Consider the following 20,438-nt stretch of genomic DNA (forward strand, 5'->3'; position numbering starts at 1 on the left):
TGACATAGGGAAGGAGTGTCTGTATGGTATGACATAGGGAAGGTGTGGACCGGTGTCTGTATAGCATGACATAGGGAAGGTGTGTCTGTATAGTATGACATAGGGAAGGTGTGTCTGTATAGCATGACATAGGGAAGGAGTGTCTGTGTATAATGACATAGGGAAAGAATGTCTGTATAGTGTGACACAGGGAAGGAGTGTCTGCATAGCATGACATAGGGAAGGAGTGTCTGTGTATAATGACATAGGGAAAGAATGTCTGTATAGTGTGACACAGGGAAGGAGTCTCTGTATAGTATGACATAGGGAAGGACTGTCTGTATAGTATGACACAAGGAAGGACTGTCTGTATAGTATGACAGAGGGAAGGAGTGTCTGTATAGTATGACACAGGGAAGGAGTCTCTGTATAGTATGACAGAGGGAAGGAGTGTCTGTATAGTATGACACAGGGAAGGAGTGTCTGTATAGTATGACACAGGGAAGGAGTGTCTGTATAGTATGACACAGGGAAGGAGTGTCTGTATAGTATGACACAGGGATGGAGTGTCTGTATAGTATGACACAGGGAAGGAGTGTCTGTATAGTATGACATAGGGAAGGACTGTCTGTATAGTATGACACAAGGAAGGACTGTCTGTATAGCATGACATAAGGAAGGAGTGTCTGTATAGCATGAAATAGGGATGGTGTCCCTGTACATTATGACATAGGGTAGGAGTGTCTGTATAGCATGACATTGGGAAGGAGTGTCTGTATAGCATGACATTGGGAAGGAGTGTCCCTGTATATTATGACATAGGGAAGGATTGTCCCTGTATAGTATGACATAGGGAAGGTGTGTCTGTATAGTATGACATAGGGAAGGAGTGTTTGTACAGTATGACATAGGGAAGGTGTGTTTGTACATTATGACATAGGGAAGGAGTGTCTGTATAGCATGAAATAGGGATGGTGTCCCTGTATATTATGACATAGGGAAGGAGTGTTTGTACAGTATGACATAGGGAAGGTGTGTTTGTACATTATGACATAGGGAAGGAGTGTCTGTATAGCATGAAATAGGGATGGTGTCCCTGTATTTTATGACATAAGGAAGGAGTGTCTGTATAGCATGAAATAGGGATGGTGTCCCTGTATATTATGACATAGGGAAGGAGTGTTTGTACAGTATGACATAGGGAAGGTGTGTTTGTACATTATGACATAGGGAAGGAGTGTCTGTATAGCATGACATTGGGAAGGATTGTCCCTGTATATTATGACAAAGGGAAGGAGTGTCTGTATATTATGACATAGGGAAGGTGTGTCTGTATATAATGACACAGGGAAGGAGTGTCTGTATGGTATGACATAGGGAAGGTGTGGACCGGTGTGTGTATAGCATGACATAGGGAAGGTGTGTCTGTATAGTATGACATAGGGAAGGTGTGTCTGTATAGTATGACACAGGGAAGGAGTGTCTGTATATTATGACATAGGGAAGGAGTGTCTGTATATTATGACATAGGGAAGGAGTGTCTGTATACTATGACATAGGGAAGGTGTGTCTGTATATTATGACATAGGGAAGGAGTGTCTGTATATTATGACATAGGGAAGGAGTGTCTGTATATAATGACAGGGAAGGAGTGTCTGTATACTATGACATTGAGAAGGAGTGTCTGTATATTATGACATAGGGAAGGTGTGTCTGTATATAATGACAGGGAAGGAGTGTCTGTATACTATGACATTGAGAAGGAGTGTCTGTATAGTATGACATAGGGAAGGAGTGTCTGTATATTATGACATAGGGAAGGTGTGTCTGTATATTATGACATAGGGAAGGTGTGTCTGTATATAATGACAGGGAAGGAGTGTCTGTATACTATGACATTGAGAAGGAGTGTCTGTATAGTATGACATAGGGAAGGAGTGTCTGTATATTATGACATAGGGAAGGAGTGTCTGTATATTATGACAGGGAAGGAGTGTCTGTATAGTATGACATAGGGAAGGAGTGTCTGTATATTATGACATAGGGAAGGTGTGTCTGTATATAATGACAGGGAAGGAGTGTCTGTATACTATGACATTGAGAAGGAGTGTCTGTATAGTATGACATAGGGAAGGAGTGTCTGTATAGTATGACATAGGGAAGGAGTGTCTGTATATTATGACATAGGGAAGGAGTGTCTGTATAGTATGACATAGGGAAGGTGTGTCTGTATATAATGACATAGGGAAGGAGTGTCTGTATGGTATGACATAGGGAAGGTGTGTCTGTATAGTATGACATAGGGAAGGTGTGTCTGTATATTATGACATAGGGAAGGTGGATGTATATTATGACACTGGGAAAGTGTCCCTACATTATTACATAAAGAAGGATTGTCCCTGCATATTATATCATATGGAAACGATACTGGGGGGTAAATTTACTAAAGTGAGAGTTTTTAGAAGTGAGTTTTAAAAGTGATGTTGCCCATAGCAACCAATCAGATTCTAGTTATTATCTTCCAGAAGGTGCTAGTTACATGTTAAGTAGAATCTGATTGGTTGTTATGGGCAACATCACTTTTAAAACTCACTTCTAAAAACTCTCACTTTAGTTAATTTACCCCTGGTTGGCAGTGGTATGTAGAGTCTCCCGTTTCACGAACCAGTTCGATTCCCATTTACGCATGCGTGGTCTGGCCTCTCCTTGTCACATATGTGCGCTGCATTGGACACGCAGACTTACTGGTGGATGCTGGCAAAGGCAGTCACCGGTAATACACAGCGTTAGTTTCTGCTTGCGTATTTAATAGAGATAATGAGGGGAAATCAATTAGGTGAGAGTTTGCAAAAGGTGCAAAACTCACACTGTGTCTTATAATTCGCACACTTCGCCTTCATGCGCACACCTGGGATACGCACAATTCAATTAGAAATGCGAATTCGCACTACTCGCAGTGAGAGTGTGCGAATTGTGTCCAAAAAGTGAACAAGGAAAATAGCATGAAAAAGCGGAGAGACCATTGTCAGGCCCTGGTGTTGATTGTCCTTGGCTGTGGGTTCAGTGGTCAGGCTAGGGAGGGTTGGTGGTAATAGATGAGGAGGAAATATATGTCTTCCTCATATGCTACTCTCAGATGTTGACGAGCAGGGGCGCCGAGAGGGGGGGGAGCGGGTACAGTTTACCCGGGCCCGGCACCGCCCCCCCCTCACTTCCTCCCTCCCTCTGCAGCAGCCCAGCACACAGCGTGTGCTGGGCTGCAGTGGGAGATTGCTTGCGGCTGCTAATCAGCAGCCACAGCAATCTCATATGCCTGAAGGGGGGAGCAATCACACTGATCGCGCCCCCCTCTGGCTTTGCGCCGGGCTGAGGGGCTCACAGCGCCCCCTCTCCAGCGTGCTGCGCTGCAAAACAATGTTCTTGTTTTTTGTTTCCCAAGGGGGTGTGGCCACGCCTCCCACGATTAGGCCATGCCCCCTCTTTACCGGGGCCTGGCGTGGCTCTCTACGCCCCTGTTGACGAGACCTACTCTGAGGCACAGAGGGCCTGATACAGAGCTGGACGCTCTGACCAGAGCGCTCGCTCTGAATCAGGGCCCTCCTACCTAATATTGGAGCGGCACAGCTTATGCGAGCGGCCAAAAAGATGGTCGCGATGGTCAAGACCATCGCGACCATCGGGCTTGCGACGAGACCCTTGCGGTAGGGTCTCGTCTGCCGCAAGCCTGGAGTGCTTTTGGCTCTATCAGAGCCAAAAACACTCCCACTAGTGATGTCAGTGGGGCCGGACCCAGACGGTAGGCGTTCCCATGGGAACGCCTCCGTCTGGGCAGGCACGCCCACCAAAGGGGGCGTGCTGTCACTCACCATCGACAGCACGCCCCCTTTGGTGCGAGACCCCGAGCGAGGGCTTCCCCGTCGCTCGCCGGGTCTCGCGTATGCGTACGACAGAGCAGCCTCCGTCATGCGCATGCGCACTAGGGCACCATTGACCCGCTTGCGAGCGTTCAGCATTCGCGAGCGGGTCAGAATCAGGCCCAGAGTCTAATCCATTTGATGATATTCACCAGTGACCCCTCCAAGCGGAATATGGGTTTTGCTACACCAAGTGAACAGGTCTCGGCCCCAAGAGTAGGTATCTGAGAGAAGCGAGAAGACAAGGGACAGAACTAGGAATGCACTGGAGGAATAACTGGAGAGTCTGAGTATCAGCTAGAAGAAGCAGACGCTGATTAGCGATGGGGACAACTCTGGAGATCCAGATACTGTTCATCTCGAGTAGCTGTACTGGGTATCTAGACGCTGAATAGCGATGGTGTTACAAGTCGCGGTCACGACTTGTTTCCTTCCAGCAATTTACCTCCTTCTGGTGGTGCTGCTTTTGTTCCTTCGGTTGCTAGGCGATCTGGACACCTCGCCGACTATAGCGTTCCTTGTGGATCTCTCTGCTCTGCTGCATGGTCAGCACTCCTGTAGCTTTTCCTTTGCATTGTGACAGCGATATCGGCTTTCCAGCCATACCACCAGCTCCCCACACTACCGGCTCTCAAAGCCACATCTCACCACCGCCTCTCCAGCCACACTACTGGCTCTCAAAGCCGCATCTCACCACCGGCTCTACAGCCACACTACCGACTCTAAGCGCATCTCACCACTGGCTCTCAAAGCCGCATCTCAAAACCGGCTCTCCAGCCACACTACCGGCCCTAAGTCGCATGTCCAGCCACTGGCTCTCAAAGCCACATCTCATCACCAGCTCTCCAGCCACATTACCGGCTCTCAAAGCCACAGCTCACCATCGGCTCTCCAGCCACACTACCGGCTCTCAAAGCTGCATCACTGGCCCCCAAGCCACTGCATCAACTCTTCAAATTGTTCTGCCGGCTTTAGCCGCACCATCGGCGCTCAAAGCCGCACCCTTGGCTCTCATAGCCGCACCATTGGCTTCTTAGCTGTACTACGGACTTTTTCTCACAGTTTCCAGTATCATCTGCTATTCTCTGGTTTCCGAAGGTAACCAGTGTAAACCTCTACTACTTCGAGTATTAAGTCCAGGCGGCCACTTAAGCACCAGTGAACATCTTCCAGTTCTAAGGGAACAGCGGGTAGCTGTTAGTAGTGGAAGACCTCGTTAGCCTGGTTCAAGGGGTTTACACGGAACAGCCTAGAAATCTGTAACAGATGGGTAACAGCTCCGGCGAGCTGACGCTGAATAGCGATGGGTAACAGCTATGGTGATCCTGACGCGGTATAGCAAAGGATAGGTGACTGGGTATCCAGATGTTGAATAGTGATGGGTAACACCTCTGGTGATCCTGACGCGGTATAGCAAAGAATAGGTGACTGGGTAACCAGACACTGAATAGCGATGGGTAACAGCTCCGGTGATCCTGATGCTGTATAGCAAAGGATAGGTGACTGGGTATCCAGACGCTGAATAGCGATGGGTAACAGCTCTGGTGATCCTGACGTGGTATAGCAATGGATAGGTGACTGGGTATCCAGACACTGAATAGCGATGGGTAACAGCTCTAGTGATCCTGACGCTGTATAGCAAAGGATAGGTGACTGGGTATCCAGATGCTGAATGGTGATGGGTAACAGCACTGGTGATCCTGACGCGGTATAGCAAAGGATAGGTGACTGTATCCAGACGCTGAATAGTGATGAGTAACAGCTCCGGTGATCCTGACACTGCCCTAGCAAAGGATAGGTAACTGTATCCAGACGCTGAATAGTGATGGGTAATAGCTCCTCCGGTGATCCTGACGCTGTATAGCAAAGGATAGGTAACTGTATCCAGACGCTGAATAGCGATGGGTAGCGGCACAAGCATTGATTTCCTAATAGAGAACACTAAAGAATAGTGTGGAGCCTAGGACGCAGTCTCAGCAAATAATCACTAGAGAATCGAAGTTACACAGGCAATTTCCTGTTCCTGAAGCCGGCGTTAAATATCCTTAGGTAGCTGGTCATAGGATGCAAGGATCAGCTGAGTGACCGCAAGACTACCATTGGAGGGAACCAGATCAGGTGACACAGACTAACATGGCTGCTCCCATGAACGCGATCACGACGCAGAATGGAAGACCTAGCAGACCCTGGAGAAAATACACAGTCTACTACTCACCCACGCACCTTACCGCCTAAGAGGTCGAAGACGCCGGTACATAGGTGAGAAGCGGCCGATCCCAGGCCACAACCTGACAACCATCCTGGATCCCAAAAAAGTGAAAACTATGGGCCTGATTCAGAGCCACTCGTAAGCAGCTGCTCGTTCGTTCCGAGCGATGTTTGCCAAACTGCGCATGCGTACGGATCATTATACGCATGCGCGAACCAGTCAGTGCGGTCGAAATTCATGTGCTCGCAAAATAGCGAATGCCTGATAATTTGAGTGACAGAAAGAGGCGTATGTGGGTGGTAACAGGGGAAGGTGCTTGAAAACGGGGAGTGGAGATCAGAACGCAGGCGTGCTTAAAGGTCAAAACGGGCGTTTTATGGGTGTGCATAATTAAAACAGCAGCGTCATTGACCACGTCACTGGGTTATTTTATATCCAGGACTGCTCGCAAAATTGTGGTAGCAAAAAACAACCACAAGAATAGCGAGCAGCTCATACCCTGGTCGATGTACTCGATTAATCTAATAAATAGCGGACATGACGTAGGATGCGAGCGGCCTGGGGGCGTAGTTTCCCAAAAAACGACCGCAAGTTCTGTACGCTCGTTCAGACCTATAGGCGTGAACAAACCGCAAAGAGCGAACGGTTCATTTGAATAGCCACCTCTATTTTCTGGACGAGCGAGCGCTAATTGCGTCCGGCTCTGAATCAGGCCCAATGTTAGCAGAATCATGTAGAAGACTGTTAGTGGCCATAAGAAAAGTACTGGAGGCTTTTAAAAGGTGTCAAATGGCTGTGCATTTTTTTTTTTTTTTAAAGTAAAATAAATGTAAAAAGCTGTAGAATTTCATTTAATTACAAAGCAATTAAATGGAAAATGCAAAAAAAAGTAGAAAAAAAGATGCTTTTGGGGTAATTTGAGGCAACTTTTAAAAATGTAAAAAAGTTATAGAAAGCAATTAATTTTCGTTTAAATAAATGCTTTCATTAAATCAGGGGTGCATTACTTAGCTAAGAATAAACTTAAGGTGCATACACACCGTCAGATTTGTCAGATGAACGATTTGAACTACGATTGATTTTTGACTGCATTAAAATGACTGAAATCGTCCAAAACTGACTGCAAACACATCAGATGTCAGATATCGTTATCTGACCATCGGGAACGCGCATCGTTCATCTGACAAACATGTCAGATATGTCAGATTTTCCTTCAGATATGAACGATTTTTAAAATAGTTATCGTTCAGATCTGAAGAGATATCCGACCGTGTGTATGCACCATTATTTTGGGGTAATTTGAGACCAAATTTCACCCCAAAAATGATATTTAAGCTAATTGAAAAATTAAAAATGCCTAATTAGTCATTAGGGAGGAGAGGGGGTGGGGGGGGGTTGTCCGAGGGGTTCTGAAGCAAATCCTGATATTTTTACCTTAAAATACAGCTTCTCCCCACCTTTTCACCTGCTCAGAGGGGTATGAACAATAGCAGGCATATTTAGGGATGTAATTTGCAGGGTGAATTTGCAGTGATTTCACCTTGCGGGACCGAACTAACACCTAATTGAATCCCCTCAAATATCTCTTTGCAAAAAAAACTGTTATACCGTTCATAAATAGACCCCTAATTGCCCTGAACGCATAATGTTATTGGACTGTGGGGTAAACCCATGTAAACTAAAGGAAAACCCTAGAGCTGTGAGCCAATTATATGACCCTCTGTGGCTCCCTTATTAATATACAGAGCAAGTCTCAATGCAACAACTTATTGTAATAATAAACCCCTTACCAAATTCACAGGAAAATACTTCAAGCAGCTTGCCCCAATGTGAGCCCTTCCTGTCTAGGGTCATACATGCGCTGCTGACCCTGTAGCAGAAGGTCTGCGCCCACCTATCGCCCTGGAGCACAGTGTAGTTCCAATAATGTAGCTGCCTTAGGTTGTTATCCATTTTTCTGTACATATAAAGTGGGCGATTAGCTGTAACTGGACCTCTGTCTAATAAGTACAGGGATCTGCACTAGCAGAGCTGATGGGGAGTTGTCAGTCACACTGCTGATGGCTCAGCGTCGCATTGCAGAACGGCGGCATCATTCGTTACTCCTTCTCGGTGACTCCGCTTTCCATGTTTACCACCAACAAAGCACAGTATGTGGCGACAGAAAGGGGTGCTGACATCATCCACATCTGGAAGACATGACCCAGGGAGGGACGACTGAGATTGCCAGAGCTGATCCACGCAGGCGATTTATTTCATGGTTTAATATTAACACTGCAGTGTCACTGTCAGCGTCTAGCTCTGCTCAACAGAGGACATCCAGAGATCCTGCCCTGGTGTGCGTGTGTGAGAATGGTGTTCTAGTGGTGCTCTTTCCCTATCATCAGAAGTGTTTTTCTACCCTCTCTTTATGATAGCGTTTTCCTTCCCTGACTGGTCTCTCAGGAAATCAGACAATGGAGTCTATTTGCAGAGCTGTTAATAGATTCCAGACTGGAGGAACAGATAATAGGCTTTTTATATCTTCGCTCCTAAGTCAGGTATTCCCTGGACAGCAGCATTGTGTTAAGTGGAACCGAGTCGTATGCGATCACTAGTGGTGCATTATTGCACTTCTCTCTCCTGGGATCAGACAGTTCAGTTGCACATTAGAATAAAGGATTCTATCCGGGGACCCAGGACTATAGGGGGCATCATATATTGTGTCAGCACCTGTGAAGGGACATTGTTTCGGCGTGAGAAATACTTTCTCGGGCAGAGATATAGAGAAGGGAGTAGATTCACTAAAATGTCTAAAGAGGAAAGTGGAGATTCTATCTTATTTTCCAGAATGTTAGTTAGAATTCAATGGGATTATATGCAATACCACCTCTTCTTGTGACACATAGCAAACAACAAATGTCATTTCACTGACACCACAAACCACTGACAAGTGAAAGGGAAATGAATGAAAAAAAAATAAAAAAGATTAAGCGAATGTGTATGAATATGTTGTTATATTCTCTTCTGTTGAAAAGGCTCCGGAAGTTTACGTAAAAAAAAAAAAAAGAAACATCAAAGGGGAACTAAAGCTGCACACACACAAGCCTTTTATAGAGCCATTGCGAGTTTCCGTTACACTGAACAGTTATCTGATTGAAGCCTGTGGGATTTTTATTGCATTGTAAAGATTTGCTTGTATACCTTGGCAGAAAATAGACATTGCAGCGAAGGATTGTACATTATGAGCACATACGCGATTCACTTTCATTAAGACTTAATATTTCCAAAGAATCTAAATATTATAAAATCAGATTTAATCCATGTATTGGTATCCCTCGCACGCACTGCATGATTCCAGTTAAACTCAATCAAACATGAATCATATTGTGAGACTAAATTGGAATTGAGTGTAGTAACACTCACCTGCAAACCTCCTTATCTGTGGCCAATCAGAACTTCTGGTTTACTGGCATGGACACAACCAGCCATACAGAGTTGTACAGCCAACACTCTGTTCCGCTCTTATTTGATGCCATCAGTGCAATATATGGTACCCAAGCAGTGAGCCAATCATTGTTATATTGAGGTAGACATGGTGGGTATGTAGGACCTATAGTAGGGTTTCAGCTTTTCTGGAATAATGGCAGTTGTTATAAACTAGCATGTAAATTGTACCTACACTAGAAACCTACTTATTTGTGGTTCTACCAGCTTTCCGGTTACATTGCATGTTTTTGTTCGCATGCGTAAAAGCATTAAGGTGCCCACACACTAGGCAATATTTTATACGATCAGCCCGATTCCGACGCATCGGGAATGACAGATCCTGTAAAATATGTCCTAATCGCGAGTCCCTACTCACGATTACGATGCCGATGCGCGTACCCGCTGGTCGTACATCGCATCTGCAGATCTTTCCTGCTGCAGGCAAGATCTGAAAATCTCAGCCACCATGCACTGGAATAGTATAGGATGCACAATAGATCGTGGGTCAGTTTGGATAGTTTTTAACACCAAATCGTGCCCACGACTGCAGGGGGAGAAATCGGACCCGGTATCTGATCGGGACCTGAATGCCTAGTGTGTGGGCACCTTTAGACTAGACATATATTTGTATTTTTACTAGTGTTAAAATAAACTAATTCAAAGCCAAGGAGTATGTGGCCTGAAAGTCATACAAGCCATAGACAATGTAACACGTTAATGAGAAGACGATTGATTCCTCAGAGATTGAAATCTGCTGTCTCCCGTCACCAGTGCCATAGACGGGCAGCTAATGTGCAGTGCCTCTTCCTAGTCTTAACCACACAAAGCCAGAAGAAGTTATTATCTGTTGTGTATGATCTCCAGCTGTCTGTGTCTCTTTTGCCAGCCTAATGCAAGATAATGTTGGCTCCAAATCAGAATCTAGAAACAAGCAGAGTGCGGGCATATTTTTCATCAAAACATGAGTGTAATTTGCAGTCACGTCACTGCCAGTAACAGCTGTAATGAGCCGCCTTAGTGTCTTGCAGTACAGTCATAATATTTATCCTCACGCTGAATATGTAACTGTCTAGCTGATGAGGAATTAAGTGTATTGATGCTGGGAGGGGGCATTTATTGCCTGGGCCCAATACAAAATATTTTCAGTTCCTTATTATAAGGAATTACAATTATAGTATTGGGTCCATGGAGGCCCACACCGTACACCCTGCATCCATAGGATTATACTTACCTCTTCCGGAGTCCCGCATTGGCCAGTGCTGCAAACAGAAATTCCTGCGAAAATGACGCTTTCCCAGCGATATGTGCAGTAGAGAAGTCACCGTAAACATGGCGTGGACACCTTGTTCACGGAGACCAGCGCATGCGCAGTAGACTCTAGCACAAGGCCAAAATCTACGGCGCTGCCAGAGAGGAGGGGACCCGCACAGAGCCTGCAAGCAGGCCCCCTCCTCAAATATACCGCCCCTGGATAATACAGGCAGACAAGTAATTTCTCTTTGTCCCTTAGAAGCACGGTTGGTATAATGTTTAGCATTACTGCCGCACAGCATTGAGGTCTTGGGTTCCATACCCACCAAGGCCTTATCTGTGTGGAGTTTGTGTGTTCTCACAGTGTTTGCTTGGGTTTAAAATGGGAGCTCCGGTATACTCCCACACTCCTAAAACATAGAGGTAGGTTAAGTCTGTGTGTGCATGCGTTTGTGCGTGCGTGCTAGGGAGTATAGATTGTAAGCTCCACAGTGGCAGGGACTGATGTGAATGAAATATTTTCTGTAAAGCTCTGCGGAATACGTGTGCACTATACAAATAACAACGATCAAAAATAAATAAAATACAGCGCGTGTATATGCCCTGTATTATTTAATGTATCTTAGAGAAAATTAATCTTCTACTCTCTTCGCATTTATAGTGAGCAAGCACAGAAATAACTTATTGACTGAACACTAAACACACCGCTGAGTACGTAACTAGGCCCAGTATGATATCGTCAGGCGATGACCGCACTTCATTTCATCTATATGTTTATCACCTGGTACAAATAAGCTGCCATACGCTTTGTTAATAGTGATCTTTTGATGTTATTTTGCAGAAATTGGTTACTTTAGGTCCCTGACTTAGTGGGGAATTCAATTAGCCGTTGTACTGTAATTTACCGCGGGCTAAATGTACCACAAAGGGCTATTCAATTAGCCCTGAAGGCAGCAAGCAGGCTGCACTTAACAGGGATTTTTTTGGTGTCTGATTATTCCCGAAAATAAATCCCAGATGAATAGGCTGTTAACGGGTGAGGAGACCCTGTAAATAGGTGAATTTATCACGGATCCTGTGTGTTAATGCCCGTTAACGTGTTAACGCCCTTTAATGTGTTGATTTAATGGGTGTTAAAAAGTGTCAGGTGAAAAAGGAGCTCTAATACAATAGCCCCGGGTGTTAAAGGCCAAGTCTATCACCCTTTTTCACACCCGGTAAGTCCCCTATAATGTACTTATAATGGCAAACTCCTTCTATACTCATCTACTCATTTATTGAAACAATCACATGTGGAATTAAGGGGTCTATCTACCGAGCCTTGGAGAAATATAAAGTGGATGGAGATATAGGTCCAACCAATCAGTGTCTGTCACTTTACAGGCTTTTTGAAAATGACAGTTGGGAGCTGATTGGTTGGTACTTTATATCTCTCCACGGCTTAGTACATAGACCCCTAAGTTACACTTGTCAGGATGTAATTAAAGCACCTGTGCGTGCACTGTTATTTGTCTTATTTTCATGAACTTTTCATGTCTCCATCAGGTATCTACATTATGCTTTGGTGGAAAAATGATCCTGGTACCTGGTCAAGATTCCATATACAACCATAAGTGTCTCCGCAAGATATAACTGGAATAACATCCAGGAGACTGACAACCATCCTACTATCAGCCAAGGAAGCAAGACCCATCACTCTTATCAGGAGCAAGACAATAAACCATTGCTCCATTAAAGAACTATCGCTTAATCATTACAAGGACCATTTGATATGCCCATTTCTCCTGCAGGGGTCTGGATCCCAGGTCCACCACGCTGCCAGCGACCCGGAACCTAGCCAGTATTATACCAGAACTTTCTTTCCCTAAGGGATCTGTACCTCCACCGGGAACCCGCTCCTGTAAAGGTAGGGATTCACAATGAATAACACTGCTCTGAATTCACACAATCAATAATTATATTTCTGCTGTAATGTTTGGATGGAACCCTTGATAAAGGTTTGGATGGAACCCTTGGAAAAGGTTCTGTGTCGCATGTGACTATTTAGTGATACCAGTTGTAAATGCCACTAGGTGCAGAATGAGCAGATCAGATGTAGGAAATGCCACTTGTACATAGATATCTCTTTACAGAGAACAATAGACCCATCTCTCTAGAGCAGGGATGGGGAACCTCAGGCCCAGGAGCCTTATAAGGCCAGCGGAATCATTTGGTCTGGCCCTCTGAGCTTTTTTCTGCTAGCCTCATCTGGCTATCAGGGTTCTATGCAGCAATGCCGCCTTGAGCGTCCTTAGGACACTCACACCGTTCCCCTTACAGCTCGGGTATTGCTGTAATCACGGCCGATTGTGACATCACACAGAGGGGGCGTGGTCTGCATCGGGCTGGCAAATAATGTTATACATATCAAAATGGCCCTCGGCAGAAAAAAGGTTCCACACCCCTGCTCTAGAGGGACAGACCTCGAAATTTAAAATATCATAAAGAGAATGGGATGTGGGTGTGAAAGTGTGATGTTCAACACCTTAAAAAAACTGTAGAACTCTTGCAAAATTTATAGGTGATATATTCCATTTTATAAGTGTACCAGGCATGATTCATGGTTGCCAGCAAAGCAGGTGGAGAGGCTTGTAGCCAATCTGCAGCAAGTGGACAAGTACTGTAGCCGTTGAGATGACATTGCTTATGCATTTATTTTGTTGCTCGGTAGTGGGAGGGATGTTCAGGGGTAGGAGGATGAACCTGGGAGAAAATGGAATCTCTCGAATCAACATGAGCACAGAAGTTGTCTTATGTTGGACCAGAATGCAGAGATTTGAGGACAATGCCAACAGATATGGCTAAAGGAGCCGCTGGCATTGCAGCCTCTCCAACATCTAGAAGAGGAGCTTGGAGAAAATGTATGCAAGACGGTAGTGACCAGGTACCACTCACAAAGGAGTTTGTAGGCATTTTCTTTTATATTGACGCAGATGGAACTTGAGGCAGCAATTTAGCTAATTTCCTCCCAGTCCTCACCGTCCAGGTCTCTCTCCCAGCTCCCTCTTCCAAGCACTTTCATGGGTAGGATCTGTTGGCTCAAATTCAACATATACAGTAGGGCGGGATGCATGACGCATCCCGCCACCCTTCACATGCTAAGAGCGGCCCTTTGCGATGGAGGGGCTTCTAGGTCTATGACCCAGAAGCTCCTCTGGCATCCTGCTGTGCATGCGCAGAAGCAGCACGCGCCGCGGGGGGGGGGGGGGCTGGGAGGGATCTGATTGGATCCCTCTCACAGCACTCTCACGATAGAAGTCCATAGGCTTCTATGGGGAACGCCATCAGGAAGATGGAGTTACCCACCGCAGCCAAACCCAAGCATTGCGGGGCTAGGTGTATATGAGAAATGCGGTAATTTGGGGGTTTTCACCGCATTTCTCAGGTTGCTGCATAGTATAGCAAAAAGGTCCTTAGTATAGAACTGCCAAAATCATAGACATTCAAAGGTGGTGAGGGGTCTGTTTAATCAATGTCCAAACTTGAGAGTCCTGAAAATTATGTATTAAGAAATTGGAAAAAGTGTTTTTTTGGGGGGATAATAAACTTTTTTTTAATATCTACAAAAGGAGGAAGAGGGGTCTCTGCAGATGTCATTGAGATAACTAATCCCCACAAGCAACCAAGGCTTACAGGCTATAAAATTGTTACTTGGAGAGGACTCAGGGTTATTGAGAAGTGGAACAATAGGTTCGGGGATTGGAGCCAACTTAAATCGCAGATTAACTGTATCCCATAAACTAAGTGTAGGGAGATTGTTGGATGTATCGAGGCACTTGGTCTTTGGCAATGAGGGAAGAGAGGAGACTGATCTCAGCCTTAATCGATGTCCAAACTCTCGACGGAACGGGGAAGTTCCAGAGGACACACAGAGCAGACCCCTGCAATATGCACAGTTGGATTCTTGGTCATTTCTTCTGCCAGTTTGAATTGAGTAGTGAAGCGACGCAGAAATGTAAACCCATAGGAGGGGACCCGAAAGGGGGAGGGTCTGACGTAAGTAGAGAAGGCGAGTTAGTACAATGGAAATGAGGGTTGTAAGAACACGGACTTCCTGTTTCCCATATTCCTCCTAACCCGAGTATGTATAACAATATTATACAGTTCCCCCAATTCCCACATCATGCCTATATCATCACCCAAGCTGCCTCCGCAAAACCAATGAGGCTATATTTACAGCACCCAATGATATGTTATTATCCTGAAAGCCACATTTATGTGTTTTAAGGTTTACCAGTGGGACCTCCCCAGAATTGAACATACTAAAGTCTGTGATATGTCCATGGCTAATACAAAAGGGTTTTCCTAGGTTTGTCGCAGTGAGGTTCCACAGTACGATCTTACATAAGGGTTTCTATCGGCAGTTACACAATTACATTTCCTCATTTAACGGATGTAATCAAGTGTGTAATACTCTGCAAGGCACAGGATGCAGACACGTGTGGCATAAAAAATGTTCCTCCAGGTGCTTTGCACTTTGTTAGGTAAGGGCATTTAGGAACACCTTAATGAATCAACCGTGCCTCCAGCATAATAGCTTCTAGGTGGCTGTGCTTATATCTGCTTATGCTTTATATTCTATTTATTCTTAAGATCTTTTAAATTTTTAGTTATGTCAAAGCGCTACCTGTAAGGGTGTTGGAGGGATCTTACTGATCTTTGGGCAAAGTGCCCGGTGCTATACAATTTGAGGCCTGTGACCAACCCGCGTCTATCCCAAAGCAACACTTAATGCAGCTCTTTGTACTCACCTCCAAGGAGTGGGAACATAATTCAGATTGAAGGCTCCATTAGGGCTACTTGATGGTTGTTTGAAGGCTTCTAATTGCAAAACCTCTGAAACTTTACCCGGGAGCGGAAACCATGCAGTACAACCCGTGGCTAAACAAATCTTCCCCTTCGTGTTGATAATGGAGTTTATAGCATTTGGGATATTGTGTGGGAGATTACATGCTGCGTTTTGTCATACAGAAGTACCATACATACTATACAGAAGTACGCAGTCAATGACCTATTGTGATAATTTTTGGGTGGCTTTGCTCCTTGGGTGTGAGTTACTATTTGTGTCTATTGTTTTGCTAAAATATTCCTGATTGCACAAACATACTGTACAGTCTGCACTGTTAGCAGGCTCCCTCCCTTGGGGATGTAGTTTGGAAGCCAACGGTCTAAATGCCGGCCGCTGGCTTCCAGACATTCTAATCCCGGCATGGTACTAATGACAGGCGTCGAAAACGCAACGCCAGTCATTAACCAGACGCCGGAAGACCGACACCCGGCATACCGAACGAAGGTAAGCCAGGCGGGGGGGCGCGGGCAGCCGCGGGGGGGGGGGGGGTTAGATTTAGGGCTCCCGGGGGGACTTAGGGTTAGGCACCCCCCTGGGAGGGTTATGCTAGTCTAAGGGGGGGAGGTTAGGCACCCCTGGGGGGAGGTTTGGGTTAGGCACCCCCCCCGGGGGACTTAGGTTTAGTCAGTGGGGAAGGGGGGGTTAGGTTTAGGCACTTAGAGGGGTGATTAGGGTTAGGCACTTGGGGGGGAGGTTAGGGTTAGGCACCCCTAAGGGAGGGTTAGGGTTAGAGGGTAGAATTAGTTTAGCGATACTTACCTTAGGGACGATCAGGATTTTCACCCTTTCCGGGCTGCCGCTGTCGGGATTTGAACCGCCGGCCATGCGTCCGGCGGTAATACCTACTACACCCCTCCCTTGGCCTTATTTTGCAATATTGAGAAATTAAAATGTTGCCAATTACAAAATAAATATAAATCCATCCAAAAGCAAAAGAACCTTCTAATATTTCTACAAGCCCAAATCCATGGCAGCTGTATAGTGCATGCCCCAATTCTGTTCTGTCTCTACAAAGCAGGGCCCCGTATCTTTGGTATCTATACACTACAGGCCCCGTATCTTTGGTATCTATACACTGCAGGCCCCATATCTTTGGTATCTATACACTGCAGGCCCTGTATCTTTGGTATCTATACACTGCAGGCCCCGTTTCTCTGATATCTATACACTGCAGGCCCCGTATCTCTGATATCTATACACTGCAGGCCCCGTATCTCTGATATCTATACACTGCAGGCCCCGTATCTCTGATATCTATACACTGCAGGCCCACGTATCTTTGGTATCTATACACTGCAGACCACGTATCTTTGGTATCTATACACTGCAGACCCCATATCTCTGGTATCTATACACTGCAGGCCCCGTATCTTTGGTATCTATACACTACAGGCCCCGTATCTTTGGTATCTATACACTGCAGGCCCCGTATCTCTGATATCTATACACTGCAGGCCCCGTATCCCTGGTATCTATACACTGCAGACCACATATCTCTGATATCTATACACTACAGGCCCCGTATCTTTGGTATCTATACACTGCAGGCCCTGTATCTCTGGTATCTATACACTGCAGGCCCCGTATCTTTGGTATCTATACACTGCAGGCCCCGTATCTTTGGTATCTATACACTGCAGGCCCCGTATCCCTGGTATCTATACACTGCAGGCCCCGTATCTTTGGTATCTATACACTGCAGGCTCCGTATCTTTGGTATCTATACACTGCAGGCCCCGTATCTTTGGTATCTATAAACTGCAGGCCCCGTATCTTTGGTATCTATAAACTGCAGGCCCCGTATCTTTGGTATCTATACACTGCAGGCCCCGTATCTCTGGTATCTATACACTGCAGGCCTCGTATCTCTGGTATCTATACACTGCAGGCCCCGTATCTCTGGTATCTATACACTGCAGGCCCCGTATCTCTGGTATCTATACACTGCAGACCCCGCATCTCTGGTATCTGTACACTGCAGACCACTTATCTTTGATATCTATACACTGCAGACCACGTATCCCTGGTATCTATACACTGCAGACCACGTATCCCTGGTATCTATACACTGCAGACCATGTATCCCTGGTATCTATACACTGCAGGCCCCGTATCTTTGGTATCTATACACTGCAGGCCCCGTATCCCTGGTATCTATACACTGCAGGCCCCGTATCTTTGGTATCTATACACTGCAGGCTCCGTATCTTTGGTATCTATACACTGCAGGCCCCGTATCTTTGGTATCTATAAACTGCAGGCCCCGTATCTTTGGTATCTATAAACTGCAGGCCCCGTATCTTTGGTATCTATACACTGCAGGCCCCGTATCTCTGGTATCTATACACTGCAGGCCTCGTATCTCTGGTATCTATACACTGCAGGCCCCGTATCTCTGGTATCTATACACTGCAGGCCCCGTATCTCTGGTATCTATACACTGCAGACCCCGCATCTCTGGTATCTATACACTGCAGACCACTTATCTTTGATATCTATACACTGCAGACCACGTATCCCTGGTATCTATACACTGCAGACCACGTATCCCTGGTATCTATACACTGCAGACCATGTATCCCTGGTATCTATACACTGCAGACCACGTATCTTTGGTATCTATACACTGCAGACCCCGTATCCCTGGTATCTATACACTGCAGACCACGTATCCCTGGTATCTATACACCGCAGACCACGTATTTGTGGTATCTATACACTGCAGACCACGTGTCTCTGGTATCGATACACTGCAGACCACGTATCTCTGATGTCTATACACTGCAGACCACGTATCCCTGATGTCTATACAATGCATCTCTGAACCATGCTTGCCTACTTTTCGTTGCCTTTCTCCAGGATGAGTCTGGAAAGGAGGTACAGCTGGCCACCTCGGGAGGCTGGGCCGCGCTCTTGTGTCATTAGACCACACCCCTGTCACAACAAAATGCTGTAAATTGTGGACTGGAAATCTCTATCTCCCTCCTGTGAGACTCTACTGCTGTGTGATCTCCCATTCCTGACCTCACCTAACTTTCCCTGCCCCTTCCTCCCCAGACTCACCTCTTTACACACTCTGTGATCTGTCTCCCTGAAAATATAATGTCAAATTCTGGTTGACCACTTCTCCATATCTCTAATCATTTGCAAATGTACCATCCTCCTCTGACGCCTCCCTTTGGTCTGTGCATGTCATTGATTTCTAATGCAGGCTTGTTAAGTTCTTTTTTTTCCTTCTGCTGTTGATTCATCGTGTTATATTCTAAATTTGTGTTTTTTATTTTTATTCTCCGGTTGTTCAGCCTTGTACTACACAAAGGGTCTCATTCAGACCAGGTCGCAAGCACCGATGAGCTCGCAACCGGGTCGATAGTTAGCCCTGCGCACGCGCAGCGGCCGCACTGCTCGTGCGCAAGCCCCGGAGCGAGAGAGAAACTCTCTCGCTTCGGAGCTCTCTACAAAAGGGGCGGCTGTCGATGTTGATTGACAGCTCGCCCCGTTTTGTAGGCGGGACGGGGGGGGGTGGTTTCCAAAACGGAGGTGTTCCTTAAGGAACGCCTACCGTTTTGTGGGCGGCCGCACTGACATCATCAGTGATGTCAGTGGGCAGCTACCTGCTCGATCAGAGCTGGAAGCTCCCTGGGGCTTCCGGTTGCCGAGACCCAACCTTAGGATCTCGTCGAAAGCCCCGATGGTGTTCACCATTGCGACCATCAACCTGGTCGGTCGTTAAGCTGTGGGTGGTAACCCACAGCTTAACTAACGACCAGGAGGCCGCACTTCAAAAATGAAGCGGCCGCCCTCATTCAGAGAGAGCGATCGCTTCTTGCGACCGCCTCTGAATGAGGGCCAATGTCTATAACAAGAAAAAAAGTTGTATTAATTCCCCCTGTAAACATTGTAGAAGATCATTTATATTGAATAAAAATTTTCTTCATTACATTTCTCCCACAGGCGTATAGCTAATGCCACAGACAGATTTTCCAGCCTGTCTATACTCTTACTGCTTATAATTTTGCCACATTTCATTACTTGCACAGAACACAGCCAGGGCGTAATCATGACAGAAATAGCTGGCCCTGTGCTGGGTACATGCGAGAGTGATGAGCGACATTTATGCAGCATCATCTCCTGTTTTCAGCTAAAGTTCAAGTGGACTTTAGTGCTCAGTAATACAGGGCGTGTAAGCTGCGGGTTGGGATTGCCAGTTGGGTGTTTTCGGGGAATACACTGCAAATAATTAATGATAAATAGGCCCCTATAGAAGGTGAGGGAGATAGAGCATCCCTTAAGACATAAGATCTGGCTATGTGCACTGCGGCCAATCGCAATCTTGCAGTAGTTCCCCAATCACAAGGTGGTCAGCTCAGTATATGAAATGACGGAGGAATCAGGCTTTCGCGTCGTTCTGTGTTCCTTCCATCTAGATGGCACGTTGCGAGAAGAGTCTTCAGGGCAAGGCTTGTAGCAGGGAGCTCCTGAGGAGTGTGTATATGAAGGGAAAAGGTGGATTTTGGTGGAGGCACAATGAGTGTGTTATGTGTATGTCATAAATCCCGGCCGATGATCTTACATCCAGTCATCTTCAACTCCAACTCAGTCGTCTTCAACGCCCTCTGCTCTATTATCATGCAGTCACTGTTTGTGGCCTGCTAGGACTGGGCTACATGTCCACAGTAGTTTAACATTAAGGGGTCTATTCAGCAAGAGTGACGATGTTGCCCAGAAT

The 20,438-nt window shown here is 46.0% G+C and overlaps 1 protein-coding gene across 3 annotated transcripts in view; it reads left to right on the forward strand.

The window, feature by feature from the left end:
- LOC148513528 (CMP-N-acetylneuraminate-beta-galactosamide-alpha-2,3-sialyltransferase 4-like) overlaps positions 1-20,438 on the forward strand; it is a 261,924-nt gene that overhangs the window by 105,808 nt on the left and 135,678 nt on the right. For all 3 annotated transcript variants that reach the window (XM_088481873.1, XM_088481872.1, XM_088481874.1), the window contains exon 2: positions 12,367-12,727. The gene's annotated coding sequence lies outside the window, so the exon portion shown is untranslated. The remainder of the gene's footprint in view (positions 1-12,366; positions 12,728-20,438) is intronic.

The sequence above is a fragment of the Taudactylus pleione genome, unplaced genomic scaffold (genome assembly GCF_031769625.1).
Source record: "Taudactylus pleione unplaced genomic scaffold, aTauple2 ptg000278l, whole genome shotgun sequence".
Classification (NCBI taxonomy): domain Eukaryota; kingdom Metazoa; phylum Chordata; class Amphibia; order Anura; family Myobatrachidae; genus Taudactylus; species Taudactylus pleione.